Source organism: Podarcis raffonei, chromosome 1 (assembly GCF_027172205.1).
Source record: "Podarcis raffonei isolate rPodRaf1 chromosome 1, rPodRaf1.pri, whole genome shotgun sequence".
Lineage (NCBI taxonomy): Eukaryota > Metazoa > Chordata > Lepidosauria > Squamata > Lacertidae > Podarcis > Podarcis raffonei.
The window spans coordinates 21,927,439-21,953,577 of NC_070602.1; the positions used below are offsets into that span (position 1 = coordinate 21,927,439).

General features: G+C 45.3%; 1 long non-coding RNA gene across 1 annotated transcript; it reads right to left on the minus strand.

Moving 5' to 3' along the window:
* Positions 1–6,263: 6,263 nt before the first annotated feature.
* On the minus strand, positions 6,264–8,603 carry LOC128407667 (uncharacterized). Its single transcript, XR_008328852.1, has 2 exons — positions 8,261–8,603; positions 6,264–6,450 (listed from the first exon to the last, which is right to left on the minus strand). It is a non-coding gene; the product is annotated as an uncharacterized LOC128407667 (long non-coding RNA).
* Between the last annotated feature and the right edge of the window lie 17,536 nt (positions 8,604–26,139).

Below are 26,139 nucleotides of genomic sequence, written 5' to 3' on the forward strand. Positions count from 1 at the left end.
TGTTGTTGAAAACCGCCTTGTGTATAGTAATATAGAAAGGTGGTATACAAATTGAAAGTGAAATGGGGGGGGTGAAATTAAGCTTCTGCTCTCACAAAGGAGAATTCCACACCTTCTGAGGCAGTCCGTTCCACAGTCAAACAGTACAGTCTGGGAGAACTTCTTCCTAATGTTGAATCTAAACCCCTTTTCTTGTGATGTTGGTTTGGATCCTGCCCTCTGGTGCAGCAGAAATCTAATTCTCGCCTTCATCTGTGTGACAGCCATTCAAATATTTAAAGATTGCTTATTACATTGCCTCTTCCCCTTTGCACTGAAGCTCCTAGATGGCCCACAGTGCTTTTGTTTCACATATAAAAACAGATTTGTAATTCCCAACCAAGTAAGCATGTGTGTTCATTAGCTGTGTTCTAATTATCAGTGTGGGAGATCACATAATTCTATCTATTCCTATGGTAACAAATTAAGATGTGTGTTCTAGCAGCATCTAATGAGATTTGTGCAGACTACTAATTTGGGGGAAGTTGTGTTTCTTCGCTGATCATGGACGAAAGCAAGATCCCCCTGCAGGCTAGTTGAGTCTTCTCTGCCAATTAGCTCTTTAAAGTATATATGCAGTACAGCAGATTCTATCAATTATATTCTAACACTATTAAATATAAATCAGATGCAAAGCAGAAGAAGAATATAAAGAACCCCAGTTTCAAAACAACTTTATAAGGCCTGTTTAACCGTCTGTGATGCAGGTGACAGCTAGTTAGGATTTCCATTATGCTTGTGGGCATTTTGCATAATTGTTGGTGACGGGCTGGATACTGAAGGGTAGTGGCTGGATTCTGATGAGCAGGCACCAGGGGAAGGAAGGTTGGAGACTGGCTTGGAAGAAGGGATCAGTGATCTGGGAGAGCCTGTAGCAGCCAGGAGTTGAGAGTCAGAGGCAAGAGAAGCCACAGGATTCTAGAGTGTACAACAGTTGCAGGAGGAGGGAGAAACAGGCCAGACTGGTCCAGGGCTTTCATAGTGGGGTAGGAGAGCCGAGGGAGGGGGTGGAATTCACATCAGGCATTGGTTTCTGCCCCTTTGGTTTCAGATAGTACACGGGTAGTAAAGGTAAAGGGACCCCTGACCATCAGGTCCAGTCGTGACCGACTCTGGGGTTGCGGTGCTCATCTCGCTTTATTGGCCAAGGGAGCCGGCGTACAGCTTCCGGGTCATGTGGACAGCAGGACTAAGCCGCTTCTGGCAAACCACAGCAGTGCACAGAAACGCTGTTTACCTTCCCACCAGAGCGGTACCTATTTATCTACTTGCACTTTGAAGTGCTTTCGAACTGCTAGGTTGGCAGGAGCAGGGACCGAGCAACGGGAGCTCACCACGTAACAGGGATTCAAACCGCCGACCTTCTGATCGGCAAGTCCTAGGCTCAGTGGTTTAACCCACAGCACCACCCGCATCCCACATGGGTAGTAGTAGAGGCTAAAAAGCCCGGGACACAAATTTTCTTCCTTTTATATATAAATTTATTTGGTTTTCCAGATTAAAATTTGACAGTCACATACCCAACATACAACATAGAAACAAGATTCCAAAGAATCTCCTGGACTTCCCTCCTCCCCTTTTTAAAAACATTTTCTCCTGCATCTTTTATAATAATCCAAATCTTTCACCTCTCCATTGTGTCCAAAATTCACCATTAAACTACAAGTGTTATTCCAATCCTACTAACGATTTTAACTGGTTTTTAAGATAAATTATAAATTTTCCCCATTCCTTATTAAAATTTTGGTCTTCCTGATTTCTGAGTCTTCCAGTCATTTTAGCCATTTCGGCATAATCCATCAACTTGATCTGCCATTCCTCTCTGGTAGGGACTTTTATCTTCTTTCTATCTCTTGGCCAATAACATCCGCGCAGCCATGGTTGTCTACATAAATAGTTTTGTTTTTTTTGCTCCCTTGGGATTTCAGCTCCCAAGGGACACAAATTTTCACAGCCCTCTAGCAGCTATGGTGACTCATTTACCAGAAGTAATGTGTTTAGTGATAACTCTGTGTATACTGTGCATACTGACTAAACTAAGCCCCCTGGTGTATATTTTGCTCTAGATGTGCAATATATTGGCATTGTTTTCAGCTCTCCTACCGCACTATCATGCCTCCTCTTTCTGCAGCTGCCTGTGCTGCTCCACTGTCTCCCAGGACCAGGAGAGGATTGGAGTGGAGTGGGGGAGAGCAGAAGCAGGTGACACACAGAGTCTTCGCCTACTTGTGTGCAGCTCAGGTAGGGGAGATACATAAGCCAAGGTTGGGAGCGGGGTGTCAGGGACTGGGCAGAGGATGAGTGGTGGAGATTTGCTCCCCAGCCTGACCATTCCAGGGATGAGGAAGAGAAAGACAGTGTAGATTTACCACAGGCGTTGGAGGGATGTCACAGCTCAGAGGCAGATGAGGGGACAAGTTGGGAACTAACTGGAGAGGCTGAGGAGGAAGAGGGGGCAACAGCTGACGGACACAGTCCCCCTCCCAGAACCCGGCGAGCCTTGAAAGTAGGAGAGCAAAGAGCTCAAAGGCAGAAGACACATAGCAGCACCCATAGAAGTGATGAAGGAGGAAGTGGGAGAGACGAGGGTGTGGAGATTCACTCGGGACAATGCCCTTGTCCAGGAGGCTGGGTTCTAGATCCTCTCTCTGTAAATACTGAATAAAAAGTGGATTTCTTGTTTTTGTATGTTCCTGGGCAACCGGCTGTGGGAGTTGCTGGCAGCAGCCTGACACGGGGCCTCTCTGTTGCGGCAACTGCATCACCGGGTACACACCTAGGAGTAGCTGAAAAGAAGGACTGATGGGCATGCCTTTTCCTAACTTGTAAGTGTACTTTTGACTTAATTCCTCACTCTGGACATTCCGTGCCTGACAGCGCCATGACAGCAATGTTGCTGTGGGCATGTCAAGTTGTGGTCAACGAGCCAGGTCAGCCACAGGGCAGGCACACACATGGGAGGCACAGGTTGCAATTAGGTCTTTAACAACAGAAACTACCAACAGAGCAGAGTCCTCTGGTTCGTATTAATCCGGCTGAGACCTTGCTGAAACTGACCACTAGCTCTACCCTTCCCTTCTAACCTTTTAATCTGGATCCCTCCCAAGCAGATGAGCACTGCGTCAGCAGGACTGGGGCTGTCTGCACTCACATTGTGACTCTCAGACTCTGTCCTGGAGGGCCTCCTTCTTCTGATGCTCCCCCCCTCGATTGCTCAAACCCCTTGCTTGTAGCACCTCCCAGCTCGTCCCTTCTCCAGACTGCTCCCCAGTGTCCCACCACCAGGATCTGGGATCAAAGTCTTCTTCTTCTGAGCCCTCGGGGGGGGCTCTTGTGCGGGGGCCTCCCACCACTCTTCCTCATCCAGCCAGTCCCTGAAATGGCACCTAGTGGGCAGTGCCCGCACGGACAGCACTAAGCAATACGGGGCAGCTGCTGGAGACCGCAGATGATCACGCTGCACAAAGAGTCTTTCCCCAGATCCAGAACAAAGGCAGCCTCCTATCTCCTCTTCTGATGACTGTGAGACCAGTGGAGAAGGGTGGACTAAGAGCTACTGCTAAGCTACAGAAGAGCAAGTTTCTTGCCTCTGGATTCAGGCATCTTCCTTGAGGCCCTCTGGGACAAACAGCTGAATTGCCTATCTCTCCCTGGGGCAAGGAACTACAAAAATTGGGAGCCAGGCCAGCGAATCACAAGTAATTAAGGACAACAGCTCCCCTTCTCCTATCGTGTAATAGACATGCTTTATAATACCAGAGGAAAACTGGCAAAAAATATATATGCACCAGGGCCTTTTATTCCAATCCGCACTTCAAGCAACTGCTCAAGACCTCAGAACAATATATAAACATTGATGTACTTTCCCAAATATGTTATTTATCTCTTTTTTAAAAAACAACACACCACAGTTTCATCTCCTGCCATTCCCACTCCTCTGGTCCATGTCCTTTGTTTACTTGGCTATCAGCAGACAGCCTTATTGCTTATCAGCAACACTTTAATGAAAGATAAATACCAAGCAAACTCTCATCAAGTTATTTCCTGTATGATATATATAGGGAAAGACATGGGGGGGGGGGGTGCATGAGAAATGCAACTAAATCCCAAATCTTCTAAGCAATTAGGAGCGCTCATTAACTCAAAGTGCACAAATGATCCCCTTGACCTCAACGGATTACTACTCGTGTGTCCTCAATTCAAGCGTGATCATGCTGGTAAAATCAGAGTTTTGTGTTTGCGCCTTGTCAAAATCTCTTTGGTGTTATCTAATGAACACTGGGTTGTTTTGCAGCCTACACTGAGGAGCACAGGCTTGAAACTATGGGAATCTTCCCATGGACCTAATAAGTCTGTAATCAGGCCGGCTGTGGTGAGAGAGCTATCCTACACCTAGGAGCTGAGCAGCTCAATATGAGATCAGTTGAGATACCCCCAGAGACTTTAACTGTAATCCTTGCGGAAGGCTGGCATTGAGTAATGATGACTTAAATGATTATGAGGGAGAATCCAGCATGAGTACAGCATCAACAAATACAGACTTCACCCTTTACTGACAATTCTAACAACTTTTTTAAACTCCTTCATTCTTTTTGGGAGATTCAGGACAAATAAAAGAAAGTACTTCTTCATGTAAGGTAAAGGTAAAGGGACCCCTGACCGTTAGGTCCAGTTGCGAACAACTCTGGGGTTGCGGCACTCATCTCGCTTAACTGGCCGAGGGAGCCGGCGTACAGCTTCCGGGTCATGTGGCCAGCATGACTAAGCCGCTCCTGGCGAACCAGAGCAGCGCACGGAAATGCCGTTTACCTTCCCGCTGGAGCGGTACCTATTTATCTACTTGCACTTTGACATGCTTTCAAACTGCTAGGTTTGCAGGAGCAGGGACTGAGCAACGGGAGCTCACCCCATCGTGGGGATTCGAACCACCAACCTTCTGATCGGCAAGCCCTAGGCTCTGTGGTTTAACTCACAGAGCCACCCGTGGTACTTCTTCATGTAGAAAATAGTTAAACTCTTGAATTCACCCCCACAGAGGTAGTGCTGGCCACCAAATTAAGTGGCTTTAAAAGATGATTGGACAAATTCAAGGCTGTCAATGGCTACTAGCCACGATGGCTAGGCTGTGTCTCCAACTGCAATGCTTCTGAATACCAGTTGCTGGAAACCACAGGAGGAGGGAGGGTCCTTGTACACAGGTCCTGTGTTATGAAAGGCTTGGGCAAAGAGGAATGATGGGAGGAACCAGTTAGGCAACCACCAAGGGAATAAGGTCTTGAGCCCATGGATTTGTGGTGGGACAACAATGGATGGTCAGAGAGTGATGAGAGAGAAGACTGGGAAGAGCGGGTGTTGGAAGCTGAAGAGTTAACAGGATTTAGTGAGCTGGGAGAGTCTGTGACAGAATCAGAGACAGAAAATGAAGCACGAGGGTGGAAGGAGAAAGACCAAGAGGCAGAGATTATTTAGGCTGGTGAAGAGTCCTGAGTGCCTCCCCCTCCTGCTGCGACAAGCTCCCCTCCCTCCTTGTCTCCCAGAACCAGAAGAGACATGAAAAGGGCAGAGGATAGATTGGTGACATGCAGACACAGTCTCTGATTGCTTGGGGGGGGGATCCTGGAGAGGAGAGGATATACGCAGCTGTGGGAAGGCAGGAAACTTCAGTCTCAGCAACTGCTTCACAGGGACAAGAACTACCGGAGATGTACTGCTGTGCTCATTAGGCCTGGCACTCCTGTTATTGTTTTTGCTAATAAAGAGTTAACTCCAGTTTGCACATTGTGATTTACTGCTGGCTCGCTCTTGACATCCTGCTTGTAGGCTTCCTGCAGGCATCTGGGGGGCCACTGCAGGAACAGGATGGGTCATTGGCCTGAACCAGCAGGCTCTTCTTTTGTCTCCTTGATGCATGACTGTTATTAACCCATTCAGTTAGGCTAGAATTCCCATTTCTAAGCTGCAATGGACACCTGCGCCAATCCACCTGGGCAAGGACGGGCCAGGGCTCAGTCTAAAAGTGATTCAGAAATGCAACTCATGATTCAAGATGAATGGTGATTTTTGCTGCAGATTGATATATGAGAAAATGCAGTTACATTTTTTAAAAATGCCAAAAGAAATGCTAAACAGAATTTTAAACAGTTATTGTCCGTAAGCGTAAGCGTTTTCACAAAGCAACAGTAAGGTCAGAACAACAGGCGCAGAACCTGGAATTGGTGCTTCTATTTTTAGCTGGTAGGACTTCAAGGTGACTTTATTTTCCAGGGCCGTTGATAGCAGATCTGAATCTGAAGCATCTCGGATGCAGAAGAATGTCTTCTACCTCATTCTATAGCTTGAAATATGGCTCAGGAACCATCCAGTTGGTCCGAGAATAGCCAATGAAAACACTGTTAAACCGATGACGGTTTCCTAAATCAAGGGAAAGAAGGGTCATGCAAGGCAAAACAGAGACGCAAGCGAGGCTGCGGGGGGGGGGGGCTTTTTGCCTTACAGATACAGCCAACGCTATTGAACTTTTAAAGCTGTAATCTCAGTAATGTGATAGATGCAAAGAACCAACCACACTGAAAGTTGATTATCCTACAAATCCAGTCACCAGCTGAAGTACTTCATGTCAACTGAAAAGCAAAGTGTGATTTGTCATTTTAGGTCACTATGGGTTAAAAATGGGGGTGGGGGATTACTTTCAAAGCTGCACTACAGCTTAGTGGCTTCGCTTTCCTTTCTAGCTTTTTGCACATTTTGAGGGTGCGCTGCCACAGCTAAGCAGAAACACAAACTTTTTGCACGAGATCTTTCACTGCTCCAGAGTTCCATATGCATGCAGATGGATACATGGAAACCGAAGCAGGTTTCCTTGCCATTGCCAAAACAAAAGAAAATGCATTGCTTTAAAAAAATAAGTGTGTGTATTTGCAAAACAGTTGCACATGCTAAGTTAAATTTACATACTCAGTTTGAGAAATAATTGCTATCATTTAAGAAGAGATACAAGGCATCTAGTCAAGGAAGACTGTGACCACATGTGTGTCTGTTCAGTCTGCTGTTCAGGAGCTAGCTCAGTGTTTTGTTGGACTACAGCTCCCATCATCCCTGACCACTGGTCCTGCTAGCTAGGGATGATGGGAGTTGTAGTCCAACAACCGCTGGGGAACCAAGTTTGAAAAACACTGTGCTCACTGTAGATGGGAAGCTTCAGGACCCAATAACTCATCTTAGGTTGTTCTGGGTGTGATTCAATTCATGAGTCCTGATAGTGGAAGCCCCTGCAAGGACTTACGCTAGCGCAATGGGGCTTCCCCCCTTCTGTCCCTGCACCCACTTCCCCAAAGTGCTGTGTGTCACGAGATCCCTCAGAACAGTGCACAGGGGGAGAAGAGGGAGGATTGTTCCATCTGACAGGCTGAAAATCATGTTCCATCAAAATGTGGAGAACTGAATTTAAGATTGAAAAAAATAGAAACGGAGAGAAATGAAATAGACAGATCCTTCCATCCCTAGTCAGGAGCCCCTCAATTAACTTAAGGGAGCTCTTGGAAGGAATTCTTTCCCCCAGGAGCTCTTAGTCCTATTCCAGAGTGGTCAGGCATCTCCCCAGTGTATTTGGAGAGAGGCTTTCTGGGCATCCGAAAGGGGAGCTAGGAACAAGAAACGCTCCTTCATTAAGTTGTCTCAGGGATCCACACTCATATGGTTGTTCTGATCAAGAGTAGGTTTTCAAGAGAGACAGCTTGCCTTGCCTGATAAATAGATCAGGATAGCTCTCAGGTGACCTGTGTATTCAGCATTCATCCTGATTTGCTTGCACAAAATCAGCAAGCAGGTCATCCAGCATTGGCTATTTATTGACTATTCAATGTGATTTGTTTTCAGGCAGGTTAGACAATGTTGCCTCGAGCAAGAGTTACGCCACACTTTCCAGAGCATTTTCCTAACACTTTTCTTCTTGCAAAAAGTCCAGTTCTAAGGGGGGAGCAAGCCTGTGGGGCAAGAGTTCCAAATAAACTTTCAGAGCCCCACCTGAATTTGCAAATGCGCAACCAAATTCGATCCAGAAACAGTGACAATCTCAAAACGCTTTGGGTCAGCTCCCATAATCCTTGACCATTGGCCATACTGGTTGGTGCTGATGGGAGTGGAAGTCCAGCAGCATCTGAAGTGTACCCCATTGGCTAGCCGTGCCCTAGACAAGGAGGCGACAGACAAGAAGACAACTTACCAGGGGTCCTACTTTGCCCTTGGCTGGCTTGCTGTGGATGAGACGAAGGTTGCTGTTTGTGGACCTGATGAAGGATAGCAGCCCAGAAGAACGGAGCCGGGAGCCTTGGAGTGCAGCTAGAGCCATTGTCCAAGCGAGCAGGATGAAGAGTTTGATCAACAGACCTCTGCCTGGTTGGCAGCTCTGGCTCTGTTGAACAGAATGGTCTTCAGCAACAGGTAAGCAGGAAGCCCAGGAACTCAATAGCAAAGATCTTGTACATTCAAGAGAGAACGTGCTTTCTAGCACATCTGCATAGTCTGCTGGTCAAGGAGGCTTCTGTTCTAAGGCTCGGCTCTGCTGTTTCCAAAGACAGACCTCTGGATCAGTCACCTCCCACAAGCTTATTTAGCAGTGTCAGCTGTTGTGCCCAAGGGATGAGAGGATCAGCCAGCTGCTGCTGCTGCTGCTGCTGCTGCTGCTGAGGGAGACAGTGGTACAAGCGAGATGGCTGGATAAAGTCTAGAGACAGGAGCAGTCAGCCAAATATGCTGGGACAAGGCTGGTTCAAGGGTAAGGGAGACAGCCAAAGTCAGGCAGACAAAAGACTGAGGTTTGGGAGCTGAGGAACCCTAGCAGCACCCACTGCTGCCCTTAAAAATGCTGTGTACATTTTCCACTGTTATCTCTCCCCCCCCATTCATTTTCACTTTTAATATTTGTCATCATACACAAATCATAATAATTTTACAAATAGGATTCTCAGAATCCCCAAACTTCCCTCCACTCCTCCACAGTTTCCCCAGATATTCTTTTCAAACTGCATCTTATCATATTCTCCATGTTTTCTTAAATCTCAATTTTTATCGTTATTCCCACTTCATTGCAAGTGTGTTTAAAATCCTGCCAATGTTTTCAGTTGTTTACAGTGTTCTTTCATGTAACTTTTTAGAAAATCCCCATTCTTTATTAAATTTATTGCCCTCTTGATCTCTGATTTCCCCAGTCATTTTCGCCAATTCGGCATAGTCCACCATCTTTATCAGCCATTCTTCTTTTGTAGGTAAGTTGTCCTTCCATCTTTGGGCAAGTAGCATCCGCACAGTTGTTGCAGCACGTTTCCCACTGCTATCACCCCTCCCGCGCCCCCCAAATCAAATAACCGATAATTAAAGCGACAAGGTCAGCAAAAGGAGTAGAGAAGAGGAGTGAAATAAAAATGCACCTTTCTCAAAGTAGTGAAACATAGAATACAAGCAATACAAAGAAGACTAGAGCCCATTATGAGCTCCAGATAGAGCCATAACAGAATGGATTGATACCTTTCTCTTTTATAACTAGAAAAATCGCCTTTACTATAATTGGCTCTATAGTGTGGAATACGCTGCCAAGAAAGATGCTTTAGTTGTGATTCCTGCACTGCAGGGGTTGGACTAGGAGGCGCTGAGGTCTTGTCCAGCTCTACAATTCAGCAGGCCGTCCTGTTCTAACTTTCAAACACCTTCTTTTAAAAATTCTCTTCTACCAGGCCTACGCAAGCAATTAAAAATACATCTTTTTTTTAACATACTTGTTTTAAACTTTTCATATCGTACTGCATGGTTTTGTGTGTTTTTGTTGTGAAGCTCTTTGATATTTTAAAATGAAATATCAGTTTATTTGTATAAATATTTGTATAAATAAACAGAGCAAACTGTAGAGCAAACTTTAATTAATTTTTCGATCTTGGAAGCATCTTTGATCACTCTTACCCTCCATATTCTCCATACACTACACATACCTTCTGGTACCAACGTGCAAGGTCTTTCCAATGTGAATGTGAGGCTTACAGCCACCAGTAAATGACCCAGTAAATATTTATTGCTGCCATCATAGGTGCCAATTCCTAGGCACCAAGGTCCCTTCAGGCTCCCCCTCCCCCAGTTGATGGGCACTACCATTCAAATTGCGTGAAATCGTGTGCCCCCACCCCATTCCACCCCGCTCTGCCCCTGCCCCGCCCTTTGAGTGACGTCTTTTATGATGTTTCCAGGTCACTTCCTGGAACAGGTGTTGCCTGTATTGTTATTTTCTTTCAATCTCCAGCAAACCTGCCATCCTAAGAGGCTTGGTTTTCCTGGTTCATAAAAACGTATTGCTGTTAATGACTTGCGGGCCTTCCAGCTCGTAGAGCAAAGGCACCCCCGATACGCCGTCGGTTCATTTGCACTGCTTGCACAGAAGGAAAAGGGCAAGTTGTTATAAACCCTGGCTGGATTATCAAGCTCCCCCAGGAGCTTTGTTCACCATTTCCTCCCACTGTTTTGGTGAGAATGCTGGGAAGCGGTGACCTCTCAACACAGCGGAGGCTTGAGAAGCAGATTCCCAGGACTCTGCATTCTTGCATTTGATGATCGTTGACGTGCGGCTTCAGACGTTTTGATGCTTTGGCGGATGGTGCCATTAAGAGGAAGCTGACTTTTATTTGCTCAAATAATTGGCACACATTTAAAACGAGTGCTTTACTATTCCGTTACTTTTTCTACATTTAATTTCATACACAGAGTAGTGGCCACCAGTTTGGATGGCTTTGGATCAGGCTATCAGTGGCTACTCGTCACAGTGATTATTCTCTGCCTCCACTGTCAAAGGCCATATATGCCTCTGAACACCAATTTCTGTTGGGGAAAGTGCTATCACACCCTCCAAGTGTACCTATTTCCCAAGCACAGTCCCGGAACTACAGAAGCCACCCCGGTTTCTGATTTAATCCCGGAAAGCCCCGGTTTTCCTTTTTCCTCCCCTCCATGTCTCAGAGAACTATTAAAGGTGGTGTATGTGTAGTGTAGGTGCAAAAAACGGAGTTCTGTTTATACTGAAAATAAAATTCCTGCACCAAATGAAGGAAATGGTGAAACCCTTCTTATAGTTTTGAAGGAAAATGTCACCAATCCACTTTAATTTATTTAATTCCAAAGCTTCAGCAGCCAACCATTTTTTAGGAAATGTGTGGAGTGCTTATTTCTGTATTGAAATGGAACATTACACTGTCTACCGAGAAGTAAGTCCCACTGTATTCAATGAAGCTTACTCCGAGGTAACTGAGCAAAGATGGTGTAGCCTTCCACTGCAATCCTAAGCATAACTAAGTCCCACTGAGTTCACCAGGATCCCTGCCTCTTCTGATGTGAACAACACCAGGCAAATGCAGCTTGAAAAGCATTGCAAGGGGGGTGACCTTGCTGGCTTTAATGTGAACATACCCAGAGATCAAGGACACGTTCCATCCAGGCAAAATCAGGGTATGAAGAAAGGCCAGTGAGGGGTATGGCCTGGGGTGGGGGAGTCCTGAGGGCCAGAAAGAGAGGCCTAGGACTCAGCTACATTAGTAAAGAAACAGCAATTTGAATGTGCTATAAACATGCAACACCAGATGGAGCCAGAGAGCAGGAAAAAATTTAAACACGATTTTCCATAGGAATTTTTTTTCTTTTGTTATAACAATCTAATTTCTGACTTACTTATAGCATTCCCTCCCACTCTTGTGTGTAGACCCCACCCTAGTTGTTCACCACCCCTGCCCTAAACAGTATACTGGCTGAGATATCTAAAGGCCCACCTTTGGCCAACTGAGGTCATCCCCTAAGGTCCTCCTCTGCGTACTCATTCCTTCTGAGGTCAGGTTGATACAGCAGGAAGGCCCTTTTCAGGTGGTCCATCCAAGTTGTGGAACACTGTCCCTCAAGAGATATACCCACCTGGTATCATATCTCTTCTTTTTAGGCACCAGGCACAGCCTCTCCTGCTCTCACATGTTTTTAAACAGTATTTAAGGGCCTATTTAGGGTTTTCCCATGCATGCGTGGCTGTTTCTGTCTTTGCGGGCTGTTTGGGGTTGTTTGTATGTATTGATTGCATTTACGCTGCAAGAGGTGGATCATAAAAATGATGAACAAAGGCGTACCTGATTGAGCAAGGCGTGAAGGGCAAATAGCGCTGGCTCTGCATACTGATCTCCTCTTCCCTGAACCAAGAGCCTGAGGCACAGGCAAAAGCCCTCTTCAACCCTATTTTCCACAGTGAGAACAGTATCTGAAGAAATCTCTAGTTAAATGCCACAGTTCCTCAGTCTCATCCCGTAGGTCAGGAATGAGGAACAAGTGCCCCTTCAGAGGTTGTTAGGCTGCATCCCCAAGACACATTTAAAGCACTTTTATGCCACTTTAATAGCCATGGCTTCTACCCTCATCACATAATTCTGGGAAATGAAGTTTGTTTAGGGGACTGGCGAATGAAACTCTGTGATGGGTAAGCTGGAGTTCCTAGGATTCTTTGAGGGAAGCCGCAACTGTTGAAGTACAGGTGGTGACCATTTTGTGTATGTCTGATTGACATGGGACTGCTGATGTGTGGGTCCTTTTGGACCCGGAAGAGGGCAGAATGGGGGTGTAATGCGGCAGGCGTATGCGTGCTTCACCAATGTGCGTGAGGGCCAGGAACAGAACCCCCGTGAAAATGGTTGCCGCCTGTAATAGAATACTGCTTTAAATGTATGGTCTAAATGTGGCCTAACTCCAACGCCCATCAGCTGCCGCCAGCACAGAATTGTAACTGCATGTCAGTTGCTCTTTGCACTGGGAAATAGAACGGAGAGCATTGGGTGTGTATGTGTGCTGTGAGTCTGCTTTTCATATTAATCAAGGCTCTTCTCTCCTTGCATCCACCTACCCCTTCTCAACTCACTTCATCCTCCGAGTAACACTTTGGACCACGTAATCAAATTGCAAGACCCAAGTAAGTAGCTTGCAGACAGTTCCTTAATGTTCATGTTGTGACTTGCACCTAAACTAGAATTAACAAATAAATGTCAAGGCAGTTATAATCAGGGTGATAATTACAAGAGGAGCTAAATTTTTCAAAGTATTTGACTTATATAAGATGGAATTTTAACTACTGCATTCTTAACTATAAGTTAAGAATGAAATAAATTGTGTCTGTGGCTAGAGACTGGCAACAGGTGAGATGAAAGTGGTTTGAAAGATGATTTGCTTCCAATAAACATGCACAGAGACATAGCTCCAGGCTTGAGTGTGTGGACCTCCTTCTACATGTGGGGTGGGACGCGCATGGATTGGTCTGTCATTGTACAAAATTTGGCCATGCACAAACTGAGCTTCCCAGTGCAGATGGGCTTAGGGTAATGAATGAAAATTTGAATGAATGAATGAGTGAATGAATGAATGAATGAAATGGGCCAAGGGTAAGCATTAACACCAATAAGGCCCTGCTGAAGTATTGATTCCTTGAAAACAAATGCCCAAGAATACTGAATGCCAATGCCAGGCATTGATACACTTTCAGTTACTTTGTCCTACTCTTGCCTATGATCAACATGGTCTGGCCTCAAAGGTCTGCAAAAGCTGTTCACCAGGGGCAAGAGCCAAATAAATATACATGCACCAAGCCTATTGGGCTTGCCGATCATAAGGTCGGCAGTTCGAATCCACGTGACGGGGTGAGCTCCCATTGCTTTGTCCCAGCTCCTGCCAGCCTAGCAGTTTGAAAGCACACCAGCGCAAGTAGATAAATAGGTACTGCTGCAGCTGGAAGGTAAACGGCATTTCCATGTGCTCTGGCACTCATTAGAATGTCCCATTGTGCCAGAAGCGGTTGAGTCATGCTGGCCACATGACCCAGAAATCTGTCTGCAGACAAATACTGACTCCCTCAGCCTGAAAAACGAGATGAGCACCACACCCCATATTCGAATTTGACTGGACTTAACCGTCCAGGGGTCTTTTACCTTTACCTTACTGTCAGGGAACTGCCATCGGAGCCAGAGGGAGAGAGAGGGCTCCAGAGGGCTTCAGGAGAGCGTCCCAGGAGGGAGAGAAGCAGCCCATCTGCTGGGGAAGGAATTCAGCGTAGCACCAGTGGAGAAGGGGGGCAGATGGGGGAATCGGCGAGGTGGCTCCATGACTCCTTGCCGGAGACCAGCGGGGAGAGCACGGGTCCTCCGCTGCCCACACCATCCCTGCGCAGAAGGCTTCCGCGCAGGGAGAGTAGGCGGCGACTAGGCGTCAAAGAGCTTCTTTGCTGGAAGAAGTTCAAGAAACGCCCACTGACGGATTCTGCCAGTGACTGAGACAGCCACGGAGAGAGAGGCTGTCCAGACAGAAAGGGTTCACCCAGGTAACCTAGCCAGGTGTGGTGTCGATTTACGCACGAGCAACCCCTAGAACCACTACACTTACATTCCATGAGCAGCAAACCCTCTTGCAAATCTCTTTCAACTCTCTGGAAGAAAAACATATATACACATGTGCATTTACATACACACACACAGTCTGTAAGGTTGCTACCACTGGCCACATTTTTAAAAAGTTGTCTCTGCCCACTACCAGATTGAATTACAGAAACCAGCAGGTGAAGCTTTTCACAGCTTGAAGATTAAACTTTCAGTTGTGCTACTATCAAGCATCTCTTAAGGCACAGGTGCTATGTCTGGTTGAAAAGTTGACAACCTGTCAACCTCCAACCTAATTCATGCCAAAACCAAAAGGCATATCCAGCTCTTGGAAACAGCACCACTTGCTGATTCCCTGCTTGTACTGCATAGGATTTGTGCCGTACTTTTAAGGCCATGCCATGATGCTAACCCTCATTTTAACACAGATAAAGGAGGGCAACATTCAACACCACCAACTTTTAAGACAAAGCTTGGGGATAATTCAGGTGGAAATTCCCAGGTGTCAAAAAAGGTTATTTATGTATGCCACTACTGCAGCCTGTGTTTTGTTAGCCCCAAAATGGAAAGTGAGCGAGGTCCCAACTAAAGAAGAATGGCAACTTAAACCGATGGAATATGCGCAGCTTGCGGGTCTAACATATAGAATAAGAGAACAAGAAGAACATACGTTTAAAGACGGTTGGAACATGTTTATTGATTATATGGGGGGGTTATGTGCACTTGAAAATGTTGGCAGCATTAAGATAAATTCAACAGTGTAAATAAGTTTTGATGGATGTAGTAATGGAATACTGAATGGTTTGGTTTATGCAGTGATTTATGTTATGCAAAACGAACCGTGGAAAGAGAAGAAGGGAAGTCACTGATATTTTAAGGTTGTTTAAATTAATATTCAAAAATGTAAAACAGAAAACTTTTTTTACAAGGGAAAACTTTTAAGACAAACCAAATGAGCAAACAAGCACAAAAAGACACCATTCCATGCTCATAGTAGGAAGCTTTTGTGGTTTTAAGCTGCTGTGTTTCAGCCTTTTATATTATTGTTGGTTTTTACTTGTGCTAACGTTTGTATATTTTTCAGTGCTAGCTTTCCTTGGGTTGAAAGGGAGAAGTGTGTGCATTTTTATTTATCAGCAAGCAAAAATATTACAGGACGCTTGCATGTGTACACACAAAAGATGGTAGAAATGGACAAACACCTAGAATACCAGTTCTCTTGGGCAGCCAGATGAAGAAGAGGACAGAGCTCCTATACCTGCCCAGAGAAACAGACAGGACCAGCCCTACTGTTAGGTAAAGTAAGGAAAAGTCAACTCTGTTGGAGAGCTCAACTATATATGCTATGCAACCTGCCCCATCCCATCACCAATCTTGAAGTTAGATTCAGCCATCGGTCCATGAAGCGGACAGGACGTGCCAGCTTGTCCTTTGCTTGAGGTGACAAGATGGTTCAGGCCATTCCTGACAGCAAATAAGTGCCCATCTTCAAACAAGCCACACACAACTTTATTTTGAAACACTTTACCATATAGAGGCATAAAAATCAATTTGAGTTGGGGCTGGAAAATGCTCCTAAAGCTGTCATTGGCCATGTATACATTAACAGCTGGAAACACGACAAGGTCATTCCCCCCTTCTGTACACATCAAAGAGAGGGTGGGGAGGTCACGACCTGATTTTTTTTGTCCTCTGACCTCCGATTCAGTGAAGCTGTCATCTGCACATGTGCAATAGCTGCCTCAGATGTACACACCTCAGCTTAACTGCGGCTTACATTTTGGATGGAAGCTGCTTTGAGGGCACCAAGCAGCAGTATTTCTATAGAGTTCTGTGGGACTACTTATTTATATAACTTATTTACTTACGCACCCTTCATCCTAAGGTCCCACATGGATTGTGGCTATCGTCATGTGTACCTGGCTCCAGACACCAGTGCTGGTAGCGCATTGGAGCTGGAGTGAATTGTAATGTGTACCTTAGGGAGGGAGTTCCACTACTTTTGCACCACACTTTCACCCTGAAAGAGTGCTTTTTGGTGCTGCTTTTTTGATCACACGACTCACCATCCTGGAACATCCTGAATCTGCAAAGTTTGGGCGGTATGTTCTTGCTTTGGGGCTTTTGGGAGGTAAGAGTTCAACAACACACCACTGTGGTCTATCCTACCTTTGGGCTCTGTTTCTTCTTTGACTTTTCATTTTATGGTGCTTTATGGGTCCTTGCTCTGATTTAAAATTCTGCGCAGGGAAAAGCAAGAAGTGAATGTAACGGGTGAAGAATAAATACAGGCTGACTATCAGGGATTAAGCCAAAGGCTTTGCAGAAAGCATGCGTTTTGAATAATTACATGAAGCAAGAGAGTGTATTTTGTTGAATTTCTGGTATTTCTAGATAGGGCTTGGAGGAACTGACAGCTAGATAGGTATATCCTTTGCCGTAGGGTTTGGCCTGTTTGTCTCTATATTGGACAAACAGGCCAAACCCTACGCCGAAGGATAAATGGACACAAATCTGACATCAGGAATCACAAGACAGAGAAGCCAGTAGGAGAATACTTCCATCTCCCAGGACATTCAATACAGGATCTCAAAGCAGCTGTCTTCTTACAAAAGAATTTCAGAAATAGACTTGAAAGAGAAGTTGCTGAATTACAACTTATTACTAAACTGAAAACTATGGAGAGACCTGGTCTGAATAGAGATATTGGATTCTTGTCTCATTACATATGCTAAAGCTATTTTTGGTCATCTGCATACTTGCTTTTTCCTGTAGGACTAATTGCAGTCGTTAACAGTTGACAACAGTTACCATACCCATTGAGTCAATCACCCATCTCCCACTACTCTTCTGAGAAAAACCCCGCTCCACCCTCCCACTATATATAAGGGTCTGGTGACTTCTGTTTCAGTGTATCTAAAGAAGTGTGCATGCACACGAAAGCTTATACAGTGGAACCTCTGGATACGAACGGGATCTTTTCCGGATCACTGTTCGCATCCTGAAGCGAAAGCAACCCGCGTAATGTGTTCCATTACTTCCAGGTCGCCAACGGAGCGCAACCCGAAAGCGCTCAGCCTGAAGCATATTTAACCCGAGGTATGACTGTACCCCTGGGATGTGGGTAGCACTGTGGGTTAAACCACAGAGCCTAGGACTTGCCGATCAGAAGGTTGGCGGTTCAAATCCCCGCGACGGGGTGAGCTCCCATTGCTCGGTCCCTGCTCCTGCCAACCTAGCAGTTCGAAAGCATGTCAAAGTGCAAGTAGATAAATAGGTACCGCTCCAGCGGGAAGGTAAACGGCGTTTCCGTGCGCTGCTCTGCTTCGCCAGAAGCGGCTTAGTCATGCTGGCCACATGACTCGGAAGCTGTACACCGGCTCCCTCGGCCAATAAAGCGAGATGAGTGCCGCAATCCCAGAGTCGGCCACGACTGGACCTAATGGTCAGGGGTCCCTTTAACTTTCCCTTGTGACTGTACCCAGAACAAACTTGGTCTCTAAGGTGCTACTGGACAATTCTATAATTTTTAAAATTTCTTTCGACTGCGTCAGACGAACACAACTACCTAGCTGAATCTTGAATGCTGGAAGATTCAGGGCAGATTAAAGAAAGTTTCTCTTTATGCAGTGCATGGGAGAACTATGACACTTGCTCCTACAGGAGGGAGTTATAGTCACCAACATGGAGGATTTAAAAGAGGGTTAGACAGATTCATGGAAGAGAGAGCTATCAATGGCCATTAGCCATGATGACTACGCTCTGCCTCCACAGTTGGAAGGAGCAATGCTTTCAATACCATTTGCTGGAAACCACAGGGGGAAAGAGTGCTCTTGCCTCAGTTCCATCAGACTCTTATTATGTTCTTAAGGCTGTTCCCTGCACTCCTGTGAATGCAGTAAGACGACAGCAGGATTTTCCGTTGGCTTAGAATTAAGTCCATCTGACTTGATCCATAGTACCAAAACCAAACAGACAAAATGGCACAGAATCCTCTTGAAAGAGGAACGCACTCATCCATATCAAAGTTGGGATTACAAAAGATGAAGCTTATTAAATAACAGGAAACCCTTATGTTACTCATTTAGAAATCTGCTACACTGCTTTAATTTTCCATCCATCTTTTCAGCTGCCTCTTTAAAATGCTGCTTCCATCTCTGTTTTGGGTTATTGTTTTTAATTAGAAGCTTGGGCATCACACCCACTTCTTAATGTCCTGACTGCAGATGGCGCTGAATTATCACGCACCCAGAATACAATCTGGAGATCACAGCTAACAATTAACATGAGATGGGTGGAAGAGGAGGGAGAACAGAGGAGGCTCAGAAGTAAAGTGTTTTGAACAGTACGCAGATTAAATACGCTGCTCGGGTTTTAGGTACAAATAATTACATTCCAGCAAATGACATAATTTATAAAGGTTAAATTCCATTTACTTTGGCAAATTTGAGTTTAGAGAGCAGCTTATTCCAGGTTGAATGGACAGGCTGCTAACTCTTGCCAATTACTGATGTTCAAGCTGATCTATCTGCCTAAAAACACTTCTTTAGGACAGACATGCAGCTAGATTGTGTCCACATTAACTCCGAAATAGGTCCCAGATAAGAATACATGGTTATGGGCTTATTTTGAAATATGGATCCTCTTCCTATGGAAATCTGGGCATTGTAGTTCTGTGAGGGTAGATTTAATACAGAATGGTCAATGAGCTTGCTATATGACAATTCCCAGCATTCTCTGGTTGAGAAAATTGAATGAAACCCATCTGAGTGTAGAACCTAGACTTGATTTGTATCAGGACTTGGCCCGATTCTTTGGACTATTCTTAGAATATGGAAATTAACAAATATAGGGAATATGTCTCTGACTCCATGAAGTGTATGGAGACCACACTAGAAACGCCAACTAATAACTAGCATTTATTTATTTCTGACATCACAAAAACCTTCAGCTGGTTTGGGAGCCTTGGGGGAAAGGGGACTTGTATCATCTTCCGTGCTAAACAAACTCATCTGACTTTTGACCACAAGGTGGCAACAAGCACAAAACATTACAAATGTTATGCTCCTCCCTTTTCTTAGATTACAGTTTAAGTCTCAAACCAACACGATGCATAAAGATTGTGCCATCAGTCATTCAGTGGACTAACACGGCTTCCAGTCCATATGGAGAGATAATTGCGAGACAAAGTAAGCTATTTTTGGCTGCTGCAACGAATAAGGGTGGATGTCTTCAGACATTTCTTGGCTTCTGCAAAACCTGATCCCTTTTCCTGATCCCACTGGACTTCTTTCTGTAAAATCTGGCTAACGGAGCTAATACTGGTGCCAGATAGGATCAAGATGAATCGTAATAACCCAGCAAGCCTAAAATGAACTTCCAAATTCAAGCACAGACTTTAGTGCCTTGTATCATCTTTACTGGATCTTAAATCTGCTCCGTCAGTTTTATGTCAATTTTATGCAACAAGGGTTGAGAATGCGCTTGGTTATCCAGGACTGGCTTTGATGTAGTTATTTGTGTTTTCAATAGGATTTGTTATATATTTTACTGTTGTGCTTTTTGTTGTTATAAGCTACCTTGAGTTTCTTTGAAGATTAAGTGGGGTGTGCATTTCAAAAATAATGTGGAAAATAAATTAAACTAACAACAGCAAATATTGTGACACATAACATACCAGTGGGACTTAAAATATGTGGTTTGACATTTGGGTCACCCTTTTTACCCTTTTTGGAGGCACTCTCTAGATAGCTCTGCATGTCTTCTCAAGGACTGCTTCTACCCTGAGCAATTCACCGCAGCTGAAGTCTCCTCAGCTGAGGTTTAGAAATCTTAGCCAGTCCCAGCCTTCAAAACAGGGAGGAGCTTTTCCTTGGACCATGAGTAAAGGAGGAGGTAAAGCATAACTTCTGCTCATCATATTACACGCCTACACCATACAGTAGAGCTTACCTTCCCAAATATCTACATATTACTGTTTTTAGAGGAGCACCAAACACAGGTGGCGCTGTGGGTTAAACCACAGAGCCTAGGACTTGCCAATCAGAAGGTCGGCAGTTCTAATCCCCGCGACGGGGTGAGCTCCCATTGCTCGGTCCCTCTCCTGCCAACCTAGCAGTTCGAAAGCACGTCAAAGTGCAAGTAGATAAATAGGTACTGCTCCTGTGGGAAGGTAAACGGCGTTTCTGTGCACTGCTCTGGTTCGCCAGAAGCGGCTTAGTCATGCTGGCCACATGACCCAGAAGCTGTACGCCGGCTCCCTCAGCCAATAAAGCGAGATGAGCGCCGCAACCCCAGAGTCGGCCACGACTGGACCTAATGGTCAGGGGTCCCTTTACCTTTACCTTACCAAACAGTTAATGTGGCTCCACTGGTGATTAACAGAGAAGCCCGAATAACTCATAGGGCCCCTTCAGACTTGGTGTGCAGCTGTGTTCTGCAACACACTACTGATGCAATAATAGTTTGTTAGTAGTGGATTTACTGTATACTGGACTGTTCACACATAATTCCACTTCCCCAATGTTACCACAGCATTGCTGTTTGGAAGGGTGCTCTTGCACTACAGCACAACAAAAGGAGAACAAAAAGAATAATTCCAATCCTGGAACATTTGTGGTATCGAAAATTACAGGATTTCAGCAGGATGTTATGGGACACGCACTGCTTGAAAATGAAGCCTCTCAAAACTTCAGCAGGTACAAACAGTACTGCAGGCAGGAACTGTGAATAACTGCCCTGATGCTATCATGAGCACAAAGCATCATGAATGCATGATAAAATTAACATATTGAGTGGCGCCTATAGTTGTGTATGATCCATTAATGGTAACCGTCACTGGCTTCTCTCCCCCCCCTTACTTTTGTGAATGTTCCCCACTCACATTTGTGTGTCTAAGGTTCCCCCCACCTGAATCTGAAGTTTGTGATGATGCATTGAAAAGTCCATTAGAAACATTTAAACACACACATCACAACTTGGCCTTCTGATCTACTGACTGCAAGCCTGATCTTATGCTCTGCTACACAGCAGTCCAAAAATAGACATGTCGGGCAGGTTGAGGGAGACAAGGCGTTTGCCGTGAGGCACATTCCGATTGCTGCAGGAAGAGTTATTGACCAATCTCCAGGTCAATGATTTCTTTTGTATGGCTGGTGCCAATTAGGACATGGTAGTCAAATTAGCAGTAGCTTTGCCTTGCCTGCAGTCAAGCAGAGATAAGGAGCGATTCTTGATTTTATTTAAGGACTTCAGGTTTGGGGCCCAGGCGCCTTCAAGTCAAACTATGACAAATCTCAGCTATATTGGATTTCACTGAGGTGCGGTTTAAGTGGATGATGCACAATTCATATTCCGTACAAAGGGAATGGCAACCACACCTAGCCAGAAGGTGCTGATTCACTCTCCATATTTCGGTGAGCAGGCAACAACCTTCCCTCCTCTGCCTCCTCTCCTGTTCTAAAAACAGACCTGCATTCTAAGTTTTACCAGCTGCATTTCCCACCCTCCTCCTTCAACCTATAGTTTAGGCAGGGCTTTTTTCAGCCGGAACTCACCGGAACTCAGCTCCGGCAGCTCTCAGGTGGGTGCCATTGCCATTAGAAGAGAACAAGATGAGAACAAGGAAACCCAGGCAACAGGACTGAATGAGACCCTCCAGGCAATTCTACCTGGCCCACACGCCACACCCCTCACTGGTCCATCCGTACACCCTCCTGAAGTAAGAACATCCAAAGTGTCCTTCCGGATCAGGCCAAAGGCTCATTTAGTCCAGTATTGATACTGTGATTGTTTTTAATTGTTTCTAATATATTTTTAAAATTGTTATAGTCATACCTCGGGTTGAATGTGCTTCGGGATGAGCACATTTGAGTTGCACTCCGTGGCAACCCGGAAGTAACGGAGCGCGTTACTTCTGGGTTTCGCCGCTTGCACATGCGCAGACACTCAAAATGATGTCACATGCATGCGCAGAAGCAGCGAAAAGTGACATGTGCGCAGACGTGCCGTTGCTGGTTACGTTTGCTTCTAGATGCGAACGGGGCTCTGGAACGGATCCTGTTCGCATCTAGAGGTACCACTGCACAGTGGAACCTCAGTTGTTGAACGCTTTGGAAGTCGAATGCTTCTGTTTTCGAACACGCCTCAGAAGTCGAACGGTTCCCAAGGTGCGTTTCTCCATTTTTTTCAATGGGTTTTGCCAACTGGCAATTGTGCCTCGGTTGTTGAAAGTTTCGGAAGTCAAACGGTCTTCCGGAAAAGATTACGTTTGACAACTGAGGTTCCACCGTACTTAATGTTTGTTTGACATGTTGTGAGCCACTTTGGGCAGTTTGCTGGGGAAATGGCACACAAATAAACTGATGATGGCGATTCTTTTCTCACAGGGGCCAACCAGGGGCCAGTCCACAAGCAAGGCATGAGCATAACAGCACTTTCCTGGCTTGTGTTTCCCATAATTGGTGTCCACCTTTGGAAACAGTACTGTGTGGTATAAGTGGATGATGCCCAGAGTGGCTGGGGAAACCCAGCCAGATGGGCGGGGTATAAATATGATGATGATGATGATGATGATGATGATGATGATGATGATGTACAGAGATGGAAGGATTTGTCAGTGTTGGTTCTCTCAGTTTCTCATATTTCTAATATTAAATTCAGTTCTCTACATTTCTGCAGCAATTTGCAAAAAATAAATAAATAATAATCTCATTAAAATTCTTCAGAATTTCCCCTAATAAACACAGTTTGATGCAGTTTTGACTAACATGCACATTTTTGGAAGCACTTTCACCCAATATAATGCATTATAATGTATGTTGTTTTCAAACTGGATAGAAGCTGTGGGGTGATGTGTGTGAGATTGACAGTGCACCAAATGTTTGAAGTGCACAGACACACCCAAGAATCCTGGGGACCTTTAACAAACTAGAGTTCCCAGGATTCTTGTAGGAGGGGTGCTTTAAATATATTGTGTGTATGCAGTCTGTCAGTGTATGGAACAAAATGAACTGAATTTAAACTGTTCTGTTGTAATAATCAAGTAATATTTGCAAGGGGCCTAGAGGAAAAACTTCCCAGCGCTTCAGTCAGTGTGCCCAGAGATCACCACTCAAGTCTCCTAGCTAAGAATGCACAGTTAGCACAGCAAAGCTCAGTAAATCCAGGTCTGTCTCACTACCTGCATTCAAGCCTAATTACTAGGGCTGTCAAGACATTGCTTTCTTGCTTTGATATACTGTCACAGTGATCTAAAAAACTGAACTGCCAACTCATCCAGGAAGAAGAAAAAAGTGATGCTGAATTACACTAAAATTCTTTGATCCTTCACACCTAGTCACAGCATAGGTGGCAGAGAAAAACCAAATTAGGCAGTCTTGAGCAGAGTGAGTAAAATGACAGGTCTGTGAATGACTATGGCACCAAGACTACAGACTCCAAGTGCTGTTTATTTTTCAGAATGGATACCTAACACTCTGTGATTCTCCATTCAGTGGTTGCCTTGTGGTTATTGGCTGAATGAAGACCACAGACAGCATGCTTTTGAGAGAATGAGCTATCTTTTACTTATATCTCTGCAGCACACAGCACAAAGGAACCTTTACTCCAAACTGCAGGCATTGCTTAGTTATAAAATTTTCCAACCGTATCCTACAGATGCACTTCAAGATGTTGGCATATAAAACAAAATGATGCCGAATATAAGGTCTTTCCAGGTAATAAATTTCTATTGGTACCAGTGCTGGTTTTGAAGTCTTGAGTTCTGAATGATAAAATGAATGTCAGCAGTTATACAGCTTGATTCTGTGTACATTTACTCAGATTTATCACAACCCTCAACTGAAATTAAGGCTGCAATCCTATGCATACTAATCTAGGAGTAAGTCTTATTTTACAGTGCAATCCTATACATGTCTACTCGGAAATAAATCCTATTAAATTCAACAGGACTTACTTGCAAGAAAGTAATATTGGGACTACATTCATAGGCTGCAGCCCTGTACCCACTTACTGGGGGAAATCTCCATTGAACAGTGGGATCTGCTTCTGAGTAGACAAGCATAGAATTGCACTGTAAAATAAGGCTTATTCCTGGACAACTGCGCACAGGATTGCAGCCTTAATTTCAGTTTTGTATTTCTTACTGCTGTTAAGCAATCCTTTTGGACTAAAGACTTAAGCAAAATGTTTTGCTTGATTGGCCTCTGGATTTAGGATGCAACCACACAGCTACCTAACATATGCAAAGACATGTCTTGAAAAATAGATGTAAAGAACAGCCGGACATGGAATCTATTCATACACCCTGGAAGGTAAAAAGAAAAAGAAGAAAAAGTAAAGGCACAAGGACCCCTGGACAGTTAAGTCCAGTCCAAGGTGACGATGGGGTGTGGCACTCATCTTGCTTCAGGCCAAGGGAGCTGGCATTTGTCCACAGATAGCTTTCCGGGTCATGTGGCCAGCATGACTAAACTGCTTCTGGAGGCAGGGAGTTTATCTGTAGGTGTTCCCAGAACCCTATGATGGGCAGAGCCAACTAATTCTAGTTTTGCCCCCATCATCCTCCCTATAGAGTTCTACAAAGGCAACACTGAGATTGAGGAGGAAGCTGAAAGCCATTGTCATCCCCTGCAATGGATGTTAAGTAAGAAGGCAGGCAGGTGGGGTTGGTTAGAGGCAGACTGCAAGGCAGTGCCCCATTCATCCTAATGGGCCAGCCTATAGTCCCTGTTTTAGAACATGACACCATCAGTGAACCTGGAAGTCCTGCTCTGAAGTTTGGACTAGCAGTTAACCCGAGAGCTGGCAGCTTGTGGGTGGCTCATAGGTGTCACATGCCTGATTTTCTTAAAAAAAGAAAACCTCAATTAGGAAGCACTTTTAAATTAAATATCTGTTTCTACCTGACAATTTACTTCCACCAATACCTGGCATAAGAAGAGAAGACTCCCTGGAAAAGACCCTGTTGTTGGGAAAGATGAAGGGCACAAGAAGGGGACGACAGAGGGCGAGATGGTTGGACAGTGTTCTCGAAGCTACCAGCATGAGCTTGACCAAACTGCAGGAGACAGTGGAAGACAGGAGTGCCAGGCGTGCTCTGATCCACGGGGTTACGAAGAGTCGGACACGACTACAGTGGTACCTCGGGTTAAGAACTTAATTCGTTCCGGAGGTCCGTACTTAACCTGAAACTGTTCTTAACCTGAAGCACCACTTTAGCTTATGGGGCTCCTGCTGCTGCCGCGCCGCCGGAGCACGATTTCTGTTCTCATCCTGAAGCAAAGTTCTTAACCTGAAGCACTATTTCTGGGTTAGCGGAGTCTGTAACCTGAAGCGTATGTTACCCGAGGTACCACTGTAAACGACTAAACAACAAGAAGAGCGGCGCACAGTGAGCCCTTTGCGCGCGGGAAGCCCCTCGTTCAGCCCCCAGGAAGGGCTGGGAGAGAGAGCGAGCGAGAGACTCCGCCTCTGCCTCAAACCCCCGGAGAACCAGTGGCCTGACTCGGCGCAAAGCATTTCCCTGCGTTCCGACGTGCGCAAGAAACCCACCCATCGCCTCTTCGCGGGCAATTTCTCCTTACCGCTTCCCTCCCTCCCTCAGCGCACCACGTGTCCAGGGCGACGCTGCGCATGCTCCGTGCTCGCTCCTCCCGCCCCCCATCTCTCCCGC